At 38.9% G+C, this 18,285-nt stretch overlaps 1 long non-coding RNA gene across 1 annotated transcript; it reads right to left on the bottom strand.

Moving 5' to 3' along the window:
- Positions 1 to 3,616: 3,616 nt before the first annotated feature.
- On the bottom strand, positions 3,617 to 4,671 carry LOC147484735 (uncharacterized). Its single transcript, XR_015206650.1, has 5 exons — positions 4,468 to 4,671; positions 4,210 to 4,318; positions 4,057 to 4,101; positions 3,770 to 3,802; positions 3,617 to 3,682 (listed from the first exon to the last, which is right to left on the bottom strand). It is a non-coding gene; the product is annotated as an uncharacterized LOC147484735 (long non-coding RNA).
- Positions 4,672 to 18,285: the final 13,614 nt, after the last annotated feature.

Genomic DNA, 18,285 nt, shown 5'->3' with positions numbered 1-18,285 from the left:
CATCATCAATGAAAAGAACATCACTAACAGCTTGAGTTGTAGCTACCAGGTATATGTCACTAGGTTGACCCGTTGAAGGACTTGTCAATATAAGATAACTGACTAAGTATTTCTTCAGTTGTTGCAATGCCATCTCACAATCAATGTTCCAAGTCGCCGCCCTCTTTAAAGTCTGGAAGAAGGGATGACAACGATCGGAATATTTAGAAATAAATCTATGAAGAGCGGCAGGCCGACCAGTAAGTTGTTGAATTTCCTTCTTATTTTTGGGTGATGGCATATCAATAACGGCGCGTATCTAATCAGGATTAGCCTCAATACCTCTATGAGTCATGAGGTATCCCAGAAATTTTTCAGAAGAGAGGCCCAAAAGAACATTTGGCGGGGTTGAGTCTCATGTTATACTTGTTAAGCCTATCAAAAACAAGTTAAAGATCGGAAAGATGATCACCCGTATCCTTCGATTTAACGACTATATCATCAATATAAGCCTCCATTATTTTTCCCAGCAGATCGGAAAAAATTGTATTGAAGAGTGAAATCCATTTCACCCAAAAGATTTAAACAGACAGACGCCCCCGGTCGAGCCTATGTGGAAGATGACACCTGCCATTACCTCTTACAAGAGTTAGAGATTTTAGGCGGTACACACTTTCGGGTCCGACTGGAGATTGTCTTTTTCTTTGCGTGTAACCAACCTATCTATGTCGATAGTTTGTCTGGGATTGTGGTTTTCCCTCTAGTTTATACGTGACACCTTCCATCCCTCGCTCAGTCGGACACATGCGGGATGGCGGTTTTCTCAAATCTGTGAGGTCGGCCTTCCCTGTCAGGTCGGTCCAGTCTAGGATGAAGGTTTTCCTTATACTTTCTTCCATGACGCCTTTTTTCCCTGTCTAGACGGACGTGTCTAAGATGGCGATTTTCCGCAAATCTACGAGGTCAGCCTTCCCTGTCAGGTCGGTCCAATCTGGGATGAAGTGTTTCCTTATACTTTCTTCCGTGACGCCTTTTTTTTCCCCGTCCGGGCCGGACTGTCTAGGATGGTGATTTTCCGCAAATCTGCGAGGTCGGCCTTCCCTGTCAGGTCGGTCCAATCTGGGATGAAGTTTTTCCTTATACTTTCTTCCGCGACGCCTTCTTTCGGAGGCGTTTGTACCGCCGTTTGCGGTAGCGGCGGCAGGCGTGTCTTCTTTGCTTCAAACCTAGTAACAAAAGTACGTAACTTTTCGTCACGTTGTTGCTTGATCTTCAAAAATGAGTTGACATCCTTTAGCGTCTTGCAATTGTGGCGGAAACGATTAACAAACTGATTTTCTAGTTCATTGTATTGGTGAATTGATCTTGATGGCAACTCACTAAACCAGCGTAATGCTTCTCCCTTTTGAGTTGATGGAAAGAGCTTACACATGAGCGGATCATCTCCACCCCATAACACCAACTTATTTTTGAACGATAGAACATGCAAGCCAGGATCTCCTTCTGACTCATCATAAAGTTCAAAATCGGGTTGTTTGAAGTTGGGATGGTGGTAAGCTTCCTGAATGTCGAGCGAAAACTTATCAAGTACGCCATCATTGACTGTTAAGTTTTTCATTCTTACATCCCTTGACTCTCTATCGTTAAGTTCTTTTGCAATCAACTCTTTCAACTGTTATTCTGTTAGAGTTAAAGTATTGGCTCGAACAACTAGACGCCCCCAGTCGTGCCCATGTGGAGAAGGATACCTTCCATTATCTCTTATTGGAGTTAGAGATCTTTGGCGGTACGCACGATCAGCTCTGACCGGTGATTGTCTTTGTCTTTCCTTGTAACCAGCCTGTCTAGGCCGATAGTCACCGTTGGCCGGGTGGTCGGTATAATTATACCACTTCTCCATGTTTTGTTGCTCTTGTCTGGGATGGCCGCCTTCCCAGTCATGTCGGACATATCTCGGATGGCGGTCTTCCCTAAAATTGCTTCTCAGAGGTAAATCTTCCATTTGAGATCGGACATGTCTACTGTAATAGTTATCCCTGCCAATCCGATTCTCCCCATAAGTACGGGTAATAGGGTCATTACTCTTAGAGTGTGCACTGGTTGATTGTGTTTGAGAAATAACACGTTGTTGAGGACGATGAAGTGGATCTTCAAGACGGTCCCATACATTGGAATGGCCTGCGTCCCTTCGTGGTCGCCTGATGTTGTTGAATTTGCAGCCTCGTCCACCGGCCTTTGCCTCTTTGCTAGCTTCCTTCTCAAGTTCCTATTTTAAATTTTTGACTCATCGTAACTCACGCTCAACCGTATTAGGAGTGGCGGTAGCGGAGGCGGTGGTGGTGGCGATGGCGCTGCTACGGTTGGATGTTGAGAATTGATCTTACCACTAGGAGCAACTTGATTGTTCAACGGTTCTTGCATTGGCCGATTTGAATTTCGAGAGTTGCAATTCCTATTAGCAGGAGGAATATGTTGACTATTTGGTCTGCTTCTTGTGCTTACCATCTTGATTGTTTCACGTGATAATGACTTCTAAATTCTCCACAGACGGCGCCAATTATGTTTCGGCAATAAACTGCTTCAACACAACGAGAGCAATGGTAAAGAACGCACTAAGAAACAGAGGAATTTGATGTTGGGGGAGATGAAACTGAACCAAGATAATGGCTGCCTACGTACCCAAGATCAATTATCTAGGGATCAAGTTTCCACGTAGTTCCTTATGAAAAATAATGTGGTATTTATATATGTAGAGTAGAGAGTCCTTGTTGCTCAAGTAATCTTGTTGCTTGAGTAATTGTGATAGAATATAACTGTCAACTGATAATTATCTCTTTGATAATAAATGAATCTGGACATAAATCAATGTACATTAGTGGCAAGCAATGTGGCTAAGGTTCATCCTTAGACACATGAGTTAATGGGCCTGTACATTGATCCATGGTATTGCGAATTGGGCTTTAGTCCTGTTGATTAAACGAATAAAATAGAGACCCCTACTAATGAACGTTTGCCACGAAGGTGGGGGTCGAAACAGTAACTAATTACCGCTTTACTATTACAATTTTCAGCAATTGAACACCAAAATTTTGAGCAATTTTCTCAAATTAGAGATACCAAAATTGAGTTTTAATTTCGGTAACTAATTACCATTTTACTATTACAATTCAGCAAGTAGATACCAACATTTTTCATCAACTAAACATCAATATTTTTCATTTTTCATGTCAAATTTTTTGGAAAGCTTATTGACCAATACTGAATTACTGATAGATATTGATTGGTAATTTTAGGAGCAAAGATGAGTTTTAATCAACATCAACAAAGTATTTTGATTTGTGGGATCATCTAAGTTCAATGATGTTACTACTATTCTAAGAGCACATACCACCTACGCCACTAGCTTTAGACGAAATACTTATCTCACATAGACTAAATAAAAGTCAAAAGAATGGCCTGATCATAAAACGTACTGTGTCTACACTCTACACATTAAGCAAACAAAGAGTTCAGAAACAAAATAGACTTCTGCAGTTATGCCAAAGCAGATTTAAAACAAAACTAGCAACAGATGTTTTAATCGAACAACTTTTTTGGGATGTAAAATGACTTCTAGACTCGAAAGCACACACCACACTTCAAAGAAAAGTCCATCTTTTTCCTTCTTCACAAGATTTGCTAACAACTTCTGAAAATCTTCTCTCTGCACATATATATTCTCATATTTGAGTTCTAACCATTAAAACTATTAAAAACATAACAGAAATGGATACAGTGGTAAAAGCTTCACCTGAGCTGCTATAAGAGATTCTCTGGTGATTACCTGGAAAAAAAACAAATATAGGTACAAGTAAGTTGCCATATAAAAAAACAGCACCGGGTAGTTTGCTGCGTCATTGTCAGTCTAAAACACAAGTGAAAATGCAAAAAGTTCCTTTGGCTAATGGGATATAGAAATGAGGCATGGATTTAAATTGACTAGAATAAACATTCTCTAATATAATATTTAAAAATAAATCATATAATTGAATCTGATCACAGATAAATGAACCAATAGTCGCAAATAGACTTGCTTACTCTTCCATTACCGATCACAAAATCCCATACCTCTTCACCCTCAATCTGTCATTTCGCACCAAACAACTTAATATATCATATGAACTATTCTATCCAACCAAATCGAATCGAAAAGCGTAAATTGAAAAAGAGATTAAAAAAAACAATTGATACCTGAGCAGCAACAAGGCCACTAATATGAGCCATATCACAAAGCAAAATAGCACCACATTTATCAGCAACAGATCTAAACTTAGCATAATCCCAATGTCTAGGATAAACACTACCACCACAAATAATCTTTAGTAATTTTCCTTCCTTCAAGAACAATTGCTATTCTAGGCTTACCAGCAAAAGCAAGTAGTACTAAAACAGTAATCCAAGTTACAACAGTATCAGGTATAACAATAGTGTCAAATTCTGATTCATTACCTCTCATTACACCACTGTTCAAATCAACTTCTAGTCCTCCACCTGTCAGAAATCCTATTGCCAGAGTTCCTACTGTGTCAAATTCAAGTATTGATCCTCATGCAAGTCCAGCACTTTCTCATTCAATTTCCAACTCAGTCTATTCAAACTCACAATCCTCATCAAAACACCAAAAAACAACAAACTCTTCATTCACGATAATCATCATCGATTACGTGATTTCATCCATGAAAAAAAAATTGTACAAATTATGTCCTGTCCGAAAAAATAGCACCGAGCTACCCATCTTAAATCCAAAGACATTGTATGTCTTTTTGAAACTTGAATATAGAGGAATATTATTTCTAGCCATAATTAAATCTAGTAATTTTAGCATTTTATTAATTAATTTGGATTTAATATAAGCCGAACGAGACTATACAACAATACAAAATTAGGCACTGTATAATAGGCAATTATTCAGAAAATTAAAACTTATGGTTAGATACAACATACAAGTGCAACTTCATACTTGTAAATGGCTTTAAACTTCATCATTAGTAAGACCAGCCACCTTCATTAATTCTCTAATTTGCTTTGGTGTAGCAGCTATAAAAAAAATCAATGTTAATATTTTCTTAAAATAATAATAATTACACATCTGTTTTTACATACCATGAGATCCACCAAGTTGTTGCAAAGCTTGTAAAAATCTCCTGTGCAGTTCCGGTGACCAACACCGTCTTGTTTTTCGAATCAACCCTTCTTTATCTTCCTTCTTCTTATGACTATTATCCACTGTAGAACTCATCGACGCAGTCGGAATTGAATTTTGTATAGTCATTGTAAAGAAAGGAGAGGAGGCGGTGGGGGTGGCTGGGAGGAGGAGAGAAGATAAAGTCTCGAAGGTATTTTACACTGTTATTGTTAGTAACCTATGAAAATAGTACTACAAACCTGTATACAAAGTCACCCAGTTTCGGGAGCGTGCCCCTCTAATTTTTTTGTGAACCAGCTGGATTACTCTTAATTAAAACCGGTTTCCAGGTCGGAGAGTACTCTCTTAGGAACCGGAGCGTGTATTTAACAGGACCCTTCATTTTTTATTTATTTATTTTTTATCACAGTGTATTTCCATTACTTCAAACTAGTTTTGAGCACGTGGGCTACGCCACGTGTCTGTGATACAATTCGTTTGTTTTACTCATTTTTTCCCAAAAATCTTAAGACGTTTTTGCCCCTAAAATATACCAATTATTAGCTTGATATCTAAATATTTATTTTGTAATTTAAGATAGCAAATAGGGACAGAATAGTCTAAAGGGATTATCTTGATTGAGACAACTTAATTAATACATTTGCCCACGCCAATCATCTCGTCAGCCTTCATATTTACTTTTTAGCCCTTACAATCTATTTAATATTACAATAATATTTAACTGTCTCTATTGTAATTTTAGATGGAAACTGGGACAAAACTGTCCGAAGTAATGTAAATAAAGTTGTCTCTTTGTGCGAACGGATTTGCCACAGCTCTCCAGCTCACTCACCTACGCCTCATTACAACTAGAATAGAATCAATAGATGCATGTGTACTGTTTCAACCCCCACATACGTGGCAAACGTCCATTGGTAGGGGTCTCATCTTTATTCGTTTAATCAACAGGACTAAGGCCCAATTTACAATACCATGGATCAATGTACATGCCCATTAACTCACGTGTTTAAGGCTGAACCTTAGCCACATGGCTTGCCACTAATGTACATTGATTTATGTCCAGATTCATTTCTTATCAAAAAGATAATTATCAGTTGACAGTTATATTCTATCACAATTACTCAAGATACGAGAATACTTGAGCTACAAGGACTCTCTACTCTACCTATATAAATACCAAACCATTTTTCATAAGGAACTACGTGGAAACTTGATCCCTAGAGAATAGATCTTGGGTACGTAGGCAGCCATTATTTGGTTCAGTTTCATCTCTCCCAACATCAAATTCCTCTGTTTCTTAGTGCGTTCTTTACCATTGCACTCGTTGTGTTGAAGCAATTTACTGCCGAAACATAATTGGCGCCGTCTGTGGGGAATTTAGAATTCATTATATCACGTGAAACAATCAAGATGGTAAGCACAAGAAGCAGACCAAATAGTCAACATATTCCTCCTGCTAATAGGAATTGCAACCCTTGAAATTTAAATCGGCCAATGCAAGAACCGTTGAACAATCAAGTTGCTCCTAGTGGTAAGATAAATTCTCAACATCCAACCGTAGCAGCGCCACCGCCACCACCACCGCCTCCGCTACCGCTACTCATAATACGGTTGAGCGTGAGTTACGACGAGTCAAAAATTTAAAATAGGAACTTGAGAAGGAAGCTGGCAAAGGCCGGTGGACGAGGCTGCAAATTTAACAACATCAGGCGACCACAAAGGGACGTAGGCCATTCCAGTGTATGGGACCGTCTTGAAGATCCACTTTATCGTCCTCAACAACGTGTTATTTCTCAAACACAATCAACCAGTGCACACTCTAAGAGTAATAACCCTATTACCCGTACTTATGGGGAGAATCTGATCTAAAATGGAAGATTTACCTCTGAGAAGCAATTTCATAGAAGAACGCCATCCGAGATATGTCCGACATGACTGGGAAGGCGGGCATCCCAGACAAGAGCAACAAAACATGGAGAAGTGGTATAATTATACCGACCACCCGGCCTAGGGTGACTACCGGCCTAGACAGCAGTTCTTAGGGATAGACAAAGACAATCACCGGTCGGAGCTGATCGTGCATACCGCCAAAGATCTCTAACTCCAATAAGAGATAATGGAAGGTATCCTTCTCCACATGGGCACGACCGGGGGTGTCCAGTTGTTCGAGCCAATACTTTAACTCTAACAGAACAACAGTTGAAAGAGTTGATTGCAAAAGAACTTAACGATAGAGAGTTAAGGGATGTAAGAATGAAAAACTTGACAGTCAATGATAGCATACTTGATAAGTTTTCGCTCGACATTCAGGAAGCTTACCACCATCCCGACTTCAAACAACCCGATTTTGAACTTTATGATGAGTCGGAAGGAGATCCTGGCTTGCATGTTCTATCGTTCAAAAATAAGTTGGTGTTATGGGGTGGAGATGATCCGCTCATGTGTAAGATCTTTCCATCAACTCTAAAGGGAGAAGCATTACGTTGGTTTAGTGAGTTGCCTTCAAGATCAATTCACCAATACAATGAACTAGAAAATCAGTTTGTTAATCGTTTCCGCCACAATTGCAAGACGCCAAAGGATGTCAACTTAATTTTGAACATCAAGCAACAACATGACGAAAAGTTACGTACTTTTGTTACTAGGTTCCGGAAAGCAGCAGCACCGCCGCCGCCGCTACCGCAAACGGCGGTACAAACGCCTTCGAAAGAAGGCGTCGCGGAAGAAAGTATAAGGAAAAACTTCATCCCAGATTGGACCGACCTGACAAGGAAGGCCGACCTCGCAGATTTGCGGAAAATCGCCATCCTATACAGGTCCGTCCAGACAGGGAAAAAAGGCGTCACGGAAGAAAGTATAATGAAAACCTTCATCCTAGACTGGACCGACCTGACAAGGAAGGCCGACCTCGCAGATTTGAGAAAAACTGCCATCCTAGACAAGTCCGACCAGGCAGGGATGGAAGGTGTCACAGAAGCAACTAGAGGGAAGACCACAATCCCAGACAAACTACCGACCTAGATAGGCTGGTTACACGCAAAGAAAAAGACAATCTCCAGTCGGACCCAAAAGTGTGTACCGCCTAAAATCTCTAACTCTTGTAAGAGGTAATGGCAGGTGTCATATTCTACATAGGCTCGACCGAGGGTGTCTGTCTGTTTAAATCTTCTGGATGAAATGGATTTCACTCTTCAATACAATTTTTTCCAATCTGGTGGGAAAATAATGGAGGCTTATATCGATGATATAGTCGTTAAATCGAAGGATACTGGTGATCATCTTTCCGATCTTTAACTTGTTTTTGATAGGCTAACAAGTATAACATGAGACTCAATCCCGCCAAATGTTCTTTTGGGCCTCTCTTCTGGAAAATTTCTGGAATACCTCATGACTCGTAGAGGTATTGAGGCTAATCCTGATCAGATACGCGTCGTTATTGATATGTCATCACCAAAAAATAAGAAGAAAATTCAACGATTTACTGGTCGGCTTGCCGCTCTTCATAGATTTATTTCTAAATATTCCGATCGTTGTCATCCCTTCTTCCAGACTTTAAAGGGGGCGGCAACTTGGAACATTGATTGTGAGATGGCATTGCAACAACTGGAGAAATACTTGGTCAGTCCTCCTATATTGACAAGTCCTTCACCGGGTCAACCTAGTGGCATATTCCTTGCAGCTACAACTCAAGCTGTTAGTGTTGTTCTTTTCATTGATGATGGTAGACCCGCTCTTTTTATCGCGAAGAATTTAACCGAGTGAGTCTCGTTATTCAAAGATGGAAAAATTGCACTTGCATTGGTTCATGTCGCCCGATTGAAACCATACTTCGGGGAGGTTGGTCGAATTATATCGAAAAATCCCTTTACGCAAGATCTTTCGTAATGCCGCGAGAAATCAAGTAGATTAGCCTAATGGGAAAGGTATCTTAGTGCATATAGCATTGTCTTTGAAAGTCGTTACTCACTTGAAAAAGGACATGCTCGCTTTTTGATAGCTGATTTTCCGATTGATGATTCTCCTATTGACGATTTCTTGTGCCAGGAAGAATCTATGGAAGACATTCTGCCGCCAATAACTGGGGGCGACGAAGACCAACATGAAAACGCAATTCCTAATCCCATTGACCTATGGATTGTTTACTCAGATGGCTCCCATAGTAAATCTGGGTCTCGAATTGGATGTATTTTTTGTTAAACCCGGCGGAGAAAAGATTGGGAAATCTGTGCAACTTAGCTTCGCCGCTTCAAATAACAAAGCCGAGTATGAGGCTGCCATTTGTGCCTTGAGAACAACTTTGACAATGGGAGCGCGAAAGCTCCTGTTATACACAGATTCTCGCCTTGTTGCCAATCAGTTTGGTGGGTCTTTTGAAGCAAGAGATGAGCGTATGGCGGCTTATCTTAGTTTGATACATAGTCTTGCTCGACAATTTGATAGCATCTCTATCACTCAAAGACCCCGAAATGACTTACGTCATGCATATTCATTGGCTTATCTCTCTGCCGCCGTTAGAAGCAAAGGATCAAGACACATCACTTTTGCAGTTATCTTTTCATCAGTCTAAGTTTGAACGTTTTTACGCTCGCTTAGTTCGTTACTATCATTACGAAAAAATCTGACGAAGTTACCACATTTAGCTTTGTCAGTCTAAGTTTGAACGTTTTTACGCTCGCTTAGTTCATTACTATCATTACGAAAAAATCTGACGAAGTTACCACATTTAGCTTTGTCAGTCTAAGTTTGAACGCTTTTTACGCTCTCTTAGTCATTACTATCGCTACAACAAAATCTGACGAAGTTACGTTTAACTTCGTCAGTCTAAGTTTGAACGCTTTTACGCTCGCTTAGTTCGTTACTACCACTATAACAAAATCTGACAAAGTTACCACGTTTAGCTTTATCAGTCTAAGTTTGAATGCTTTTACGCTCGCTTAGTCCGTTACTATCACTAATACAATATCCGACTAAGTCATCGCGTTTCGTTTTGTCAGTCGAAGTTCGAACGTTTTTACACTCGCTTAGTCTAATTTTGCCGAGTTAAGTTAGCATTGGGGGCATTTTTCTCTACATGGGGGCGTCTCGTTCTATTTCATTTCAATTGCATAAATCTACAACATTGTCAGTTTTCTGCAGGTATGTTATCTGACACAACAACAATATTCAATAACAAACCCATCTTTATTTTTATTTTTCATCAAAAGAAGTTTTAGCTCTACGGTATTACATTCACACAATTACCTAATCAATTGTCTCTGTCAATTGTCTTACGGTTGTTCGATTAAATTTTCATTTTCTTCTACGAAATCTGCATTCACTTCACTTAGCGCTTTCGGTTAACTATTTTCCGCAGTCATTCTTTTTTCTAAGGCATTGTGCCGCTCTTTCTCAACGAAACTTCTGTCAGCTTCTTTAATTCTTCTACTACATTAATTGATGTCTTTCTGTGCTAAACTTTTCTCCGTCGACTTTTTGTGAATATAATTTGCTCATAATACTGTCGTTTCTCCGTGCGGCGTGAATTTGCATTACGTCACCTTTCTTCACGAAAACTTTCTCTAGCTTTATTATTTTTTATAAGGCATTAAGTCGAACTTTTTGAACGAAAAACTTTATGAGTTAAACTTTCCGTCAGCTTCATTATTTTTCTAAGGCATTGTGCCGAACTTTCTGAACGAAAAACTTTCCGAGTTAAACTTTCCATCAGCTTCATTATTTTTCTAAGGCATTGTGCCGATCTTTCTACGAAAAAATTTTCGAGCGAAAATTTTCGTCAGCGTCATTATTTTTTCTAAGGCATTGTGCCGATCTTTCTTCGAAAAAATTTACCAAGTGAAATTTTTTGACAGCTTCATTATTTTTTCTAAGACATTAAGTCAAACTTTCTGAGCGAAACTTTCCGAGGCTCGTACAATTGTCGTTTCTCCGTGCGGCAAAAATTCTCATTACGTTAACTTTCTAAGCGAAAACTTTATTCAGCTTTTTATTTATTTATTTATTTTTCTCTGGCATTGTGATCTTTCCGTTCGAAACTTTTCGTCAATATCTTTTGCTCGTAATTCCGCCGTTTCAACCTGCGACGAAAATACAAATCTTTTCGTTAGTCTTTCAGACTTAACCAAAATTTGAAGCTAACTGGAAAAAAAAATACTGACATACCTGTTTTATGCTATCGAATTTATTTGCCACCGCTTTGTCATATTCTCCGAACTTTTCTCCGTCTTCTTCGGCAGCCCAAAATAAGTCAATAATTGCGCAATTTCTTTGCTTAACGGAATTGCACTCCCGCAACTTAATTGTGAGTAAGCCGTTACTACTTCATCTTCTTCGAGTTTCGTTTCAAATGCATAAACTTCGTCCATCTCAAATCTCTCGAATACTAGTATTTTCCGTAGTTCATTAAGTGACCGTCGCCGCGGCTTCGTGTGTTCATTGTATCTATCACCTTCTTTCCACATCACCGAGTCTACGATCGTCATCGAGTTTTTTCTTCTCGATTATCTTTCATCCGTGTAATACGGTCGTTTCTACCTGCAAAAAAAAAATCAGGTCAGAAAGCTCAAAAATCGGGTCCACCGGGCCAAATGGATGCCACACAGGTACGGTGCCCTTCCTTTGCTGGCGCAGCACCTTAACATGTTTGTTAAGTTTAGTTTTGAATAGGGGTGCCATCGTCTGTATCGTCTGTTTCATGTTTCCTCCACATACAACTTTAGACAAACCAACCATAGTCTATCTCTAAATAAAGGTTAATGGAAAGAGAAGAAAATCTAACATCATGACTTTCAATGTGCGTTACCCTTGGACAAATATAGCTTTTTTGATACTTACTTTTAGATTGCCTTGAGGATTGGCTTCAATACTGCCGCGCTGACTAGCTTTTTCGATATTGTTTTCGTTGTTGTTTGAGACCCGTAGTTGGTCCATTGGTTTTTGAGGCCTAGCTCGTCCAGTATCTGGCAGCACTTGCTTGCTCTTCTTCGTTGAATCCTCTTGCCCATATGATGCCATGCAAACATTGGTCCAACTTCATTAGACTTCCAAAGCATGTTCCTTGAGCTTGAGCTTTTTGATCAACTTCACTATAAGAAACAGGAGCATGACCATTTGTGCAAGTCGTATTTTCCTTTGAAGTTATGTTGCCATTCATAATCTTGATCCGCGAAGAGCATGGCTTGCCACCGGAAGGGCAAATAAACTCACCTCCCCGGAGGGGATTTCGAAGATACACTAGTGTACAAGGCATCATCGGTTTTGCAAAACTTCGAAAGGCATCAATGATCGGCTGTAACAACTGTGGCACCTACATAAATTTCCGGCAATGCATTCTTCAATCGCTCTTTCACTAGGTTGCGTTTGATTGGCTCTCGATAATGCATACGTTGACATGACAAAACCGGGAGTGCAGAATCCACATTGTGAACCGTGAGGGCGGGCCAGTGACTCCTACACACCAATTCAAAATTCCAAAGATGCATAAGAAGTGATCTGACCAGAAAACGTCATCAAGTCACAAAGACATTGATCAATAAATAGGATATGATATATAAGATGAGTAAAAATGTTGAAGCCATTACCAAACTTGTTCACAAGTGGATATAACATACTGAAGCTTGGAACCTTTGACGTAATACCCATGATAAGCTTTTAGAAGAAAAAAAGTAATATTAATGGACATTAGTGGTTGGATTTGTTGGTGGTTCTTCATTGGCTCTTGATATATATGCATGTAGAGGATTAGAGAATTATTGGAGCTGGTCGAAAGTATTAGAGAATGGGTCGAAGCTTTTCTTTTACACGATTTGGTGGTGATATTTCAACACTTGTCACCATCAGGCGAACTTGATATATAAGCAGAGTTTGATGGTGAGAGAACGTACCTGCTAGTCCACGCGAAGACGAAACACAGCGTTCTAGAGCGCCAGCACTTATATAGGTTTCCGAGATGGTTTTCCATTGGTGGTGGGATTCTTTTCTAATCCAACTTCGTCTCTAATCTTAATTCATATCTACTCCACATTCTTATCTCATCCGAATACTTTGAGTCCAATTAGTATTTAACTTCTTTTTATTATTATTATTACTAAACTGCCCCTATGTTTATTTTCAACGGTCTAATCCTAGTATCGAATTCCGCTGGCACGCGTCGTCGAAATCAACTTTCGTATTGTTACGTAATGCGTTCGGTACAGTTTTCGGCAATCAATTTATTTCGAAATTTTTTCTGTGCATTTTTCAGCCATTTTTTTTTACTACAATGCGTCTCGTATACATTAATTTGACATTATTTTGTTTCCGATAATTCACGAATTTTTTCCGATTGTCCATTTTCCTATCGTTTACGTTCACACGACACTTTGTTATACATTTCGCTTACTATTTTCGTATTCCATTTTTTCCTTGCTTTTTCTTCTCTTCTTTGCCATGTGAACTTTGTTCGCATGACAAAGAGGGGGCGGTGTTTCGACCCCCACATACGTGGCAAACGTCCATTGGTAAGGGTCTCATCTTTATTCGTTTAATCAACAGGGCTAAGGCCCAATTTACAATACCATGGATCAATGTACATTCCCATTAACTCACGTGTCTAAGGCTGAACCTTAGCCACATGGCTTGCCACTAATGTACATTGATTTATGTCCAGATTCATTTCTTATCAAAAATATAATTATCAGTTGACAGTTATATTCTATCACAATTACTCAAGATACGAGAATACTTGAGCTACAAGGACTCTCTACTCTACCTATATAAATACCAAACTATTTTTCATAAGGAACTACGTGGAAACTTGATCCCTAGAGAATAGATCTTGGGTACGTAGGCAGCCATTATTTGGTTCAGTTTCATCTCCCCCAACATCAAATTCCTCTGTTTCTTAGTGCGTTCTTTACCATTGCTCTCGTTGTGTTGAAGCAGTTTACTGCCGAAACATGTACTAAGAGCATCTTTAGCAGTGATATCAACCTAGCATCAAACACCAAATAAAGTTTCATCTTTGGTGTTTTTTCAACTTCAGCAGAACTACATGTTGATGAAAACACCAAACCAAACACAAAATCGACCAATATTTGGTTCCAGGTTTGATGCTGTATCAAATCACTTACGCGGTTTGAGAAACACCGCACGGTTTTGGCAAAACTGCGTGGGCCTGGGCTGCTAAATGGGCTTCCATGGCGCGGTTTTGGCAAAACCGCGTGCTCTCAGTTACAACAACGGGCAAAAATGGCAAAAAACGGCTATATCTTTTTAACCCTATAAATTGAAACACTCACCTCATATTTTTACACTCACTTCTTTTCTCTACTCTCTACTCTTTACTCTTTACTCTCTATTCTTAAAACAACAATGAGTTAAGAACCAAAATCAAAATCAAGAGGGGCTTCATGGATACAAGAAGAACATATTGCTCTCACCAATAGTTGGCTACAAGTTAGTCAAGATGGTGTAATAGGAAATGAGAAAAAGTCGAACGATTTTTGGGCTAGAATTCTAAATGCATTTCATGCAAATTTAGGAAGAATGACCGAACGCAACTTGACGGGTATGAAACACCGTTGGTCTATTATTCAAGCTAATATCAACAAGTTTCATGCTATTCTTTCTAAAATTCAAGCATCTCCTCCAAGTGGCTATAATGACATATATGATGGTAAGTATTTATTTTTTATTTGTTATTTTGATTAACAAATACATTTTTCAATTCTAATTTAGTTTTTGCTTAATTGGTAGGTTGAGGAAGCAATAAGTGCATATGCGATGCATAATGGGGTTTGGAAGTGGATCCAATGCTATAATATGGTGAAAGACTCACCCAAATGGAAGAGGCTACAGTTGAAAAATGATTTGCATCCCACCAAAAAGTCGAAGTCAAACAGTGGGGAAGGAGGATCATCAATTCCAATATCAACTGCGACAACTCAACCAATGAATTATGATCCACACCAAGTTCATGGGCTTGAGGATAGACCTCTTGGAAAGAAAGAAGACAAAAAAAGAAGGCAAAAAGAGAAAGAAGAAGGTGCTTCTAAAGTGGAGGAATCTGCTAAGAAACTTGATGCTTTTCTGATGGAACTTTCTAAAACCACCAAAGAAGGCTATGAATTGGAAGCTCAAAGACAGTTGAAGAAAGATGAGATGGAATTTGAAAAACTTCAATTGAAAAAAAGTTCGATGGATTGGAAGCTTCAAATCCAAAAAGAAAAACTTCAATTGAAGAAAGATGCGCTCCGAGTTCGAGAAGATGAAAATGATGCGAAAATATTATGAATGAAATTAGAAGGATTACCCGAAGATGCAGATGAGCGCGAAATTTGGCAACTCAAAAGGGCAGAAATTTTACAAAAAATGAAGAATCGACTTGGCAATATCACTGGTAGTAGTCAAAGTAGTGCATAGTATAAATTTGAGTTTATATGTCTTTTAATTTGAGTTTGTATGTTTTTTAATTTGAGTATTTTAATTTGTCTTTTAATTTATGTCTTTTAATTAATGACGTACTTTAATTTAAGTTTGTATTTTAATTTTAATTAGAATGTACTTTAATTGAATATTTTCTTTTAATTTAAAGTTGATACTTTTTATCATTCTAAAAAAAACCACAAATACATAAAAATAAACTTGGAACACAAATACATAGAAATTGAAACGATAAATAAACACAAAGTCTAAATGAAGTGCAAATAAAAATAGAAATCAAGTCCGCCCACGCCTACTCCACAAATGCTCGACCAAGTCATTCTTCAATCTATCATGAACAACTTTTGAACGAACCCTCTCGACGCCAGATGCCTAACGAGATAGAACAAAGTGGCGTTGATCTTCAGGAACACCTTCTCTACTTGGTATTTCCAAATCAGGAATATACTGCGGGATATCCGTTTCGCGTTTATCTTCCACAATCATATTGTGTAAAATAATGCAAACCCTCATAACAGTAGCCATGTTCTCCAAATACCATAACCTACATGGATTCGCTAAAATAGCCCAACGCGACTGTAATATACCAAACGCCCGCTCTATGTCTTTTCTAGCAGCTTCTTGCTTCTTTGCAAAATGTTTGTCTTGTGCAATAGTCAGTTTAGCAATCGTTTGAATCAAGGTGACATAATTAGGATAAATACCGTCAGCCAAGTAATAGCCCATATCATAATGATGGTCATTCACAAAGCAGTAGTTACAAGGAATAGCTTCATCATTGACTATATCATCAAATATTGGTGAGCGGTCAAGCACATTAAGATCATTGTGAGAACCCGCAATTCCAAAAAAAGCATGCCAAATCCATGCGTCACGATCGGCAACTGCCTCCAAAATCACTGTTGGTTTATGCTTATGGCCAGTGTGAGACCCTTGCCACGCGGATGGGCAATTCTTCCATTGTCAGTGCATGCAATCAATGCTTCCTAGCATTCCAGGCCATCCGCGTTCCTCAGACTCTTTAAGCAAACGTTGAATATCTGCAGCATTTGGTTTGCGCAAGTATTCACCTCCAAAAATTCTAATAATTCCATCACAAAAATAGCGCATGCATTTATGAACAGTTGGCTCAGCAACATGTAACATATCATCTACTAGATCAGCGGCAGTCCCATAAGCAAGCATTCGTATAGCAGCAATTATTTTTATTTTTGGGTTAATCCCAAACTTACCCGCACAATTAACTGTTTGTTGAAAATATGGTACATTATGATTAAGATGATTGAAAATACGAGTAAATAATGACTGACTCATACTGAAATCAGCGCGTCGAAAAGTCGTTAGTCACGAAATATAGGATTTGCGCCGAAGTAGTTAGCATTTACACGAGCGGTGTTGCCTCGTCTTGGCGATTCTTACATTTTCTTCCTTTCTTGAACCACCATGTGGTCTATAAGAAGACTCCGCTTTCTTCGACGAATAAACTCGGGGCGATGTCGAACCAAAGGTAGAGCAATAGCCACTAATTTACGAGGTTTTAACTGCGGGGTTATCATTTGAAAAGCTCGAGTTCGATGAAGAATCGAAGAAGATGAATGATCCATTGAAAAAATCTTCAGGAGTTTTGGTAGTGTTTTTTTTTTTGCTCAAGGAGATGAGTTTAGATGAGAGGGAACATGAAAAATGAAGAGAACATCGCAAAACCAAGGGAGTTAAATGGTTATAGCACGCGGTTTCTGGAAAACCGCGCAGTTTTGCCAAAACCGCTTGGGCTTGGACCTGTCAGATGTACTTCCATGGCGCGGTTTTGGCAAAAAACCACGCGAAGTTATATAAAGCGGTTTTTGGCTAAAACCGCGTGAAGTTGCTTTAGTATTTTTTGATGTTGTTCCTGAAATTGCTTGGTGTTTTTTTGGTTTGGTATTTTTTTGGTTCAAAATTTTGGTGTTTTTTTGGTTGCTCTGCTAAAGATGCTCTAACGGATGTAAATATGGGTTAATAACAGTTTATGTGGTGCCACTGTAATGGACACCTAGGAACAACTGATGTGGCATGATGAACGATCCAAATAAATAACCATAATCCAACGGTTATCATCAAACATAAATAAACACTTAAAAGAACGGGAAGAATCATCAGATCCGTTAGATCTTACTAATCCAACGACTTAGCTAATGGTATATCCACCTTCTTCCATTTCCTCACAACCACCTGTTCAGACACCACACCAATGGTGGTTTCATAAATACCTACGTCACAGATTTTACTAAACGTTGTTTTTTCCACCAAGTATGTACCATTTAACGCCTATCCATCATCATTCATCAGTGGGGACTCCAAAAATGGTAGATGTGGTGTATGGACATCACTTGTAAACATAACCGACTTTAGCCAGTTTGAGCAAAAGATGATCCATTGCTTTAATTGGCATTGAAATATGACGTGAGTTTTTTTTTTTTGTGTTGGGATATAAGGTTTTTCTTTTAATTATTAATAATTTTCAATGTTGGTAGAGTGAGTTATTAGGGACGGTGGTGGTCCGGTGGTGTAAGTAGTTGTTGATTAGATAAAGAAGATGGACAAGGACGGTCGGATTAGATAAATTGTAGTCGTCGGATTGTGGGTCACTTATGATAACAACATGTGCAATGGCACTAACTTAAGTGTGGATGGGCCAGATTAGTTAGTGTCATTTTAAAAAT

Source organism: Coptis chinensis, chromosome 8, assembly GCF_015680905.1.
Source record: "Coptis chinensis isolate HL-2020 chromosome 8, ASM1568090v1, whole genome shotgun sequence".
NCBI classification, from domain to species: Eukaryota; Viridiplantae; Streptophyta; class Magnoliopsida; order Ranunculales; family Ranunculaceae; genus Coptis; species Coptis chinensis.
Note: the sequence above shows the minus strand (reverse complement) of the source record. Positions and strands in the feature narration are given on the sequence as shown.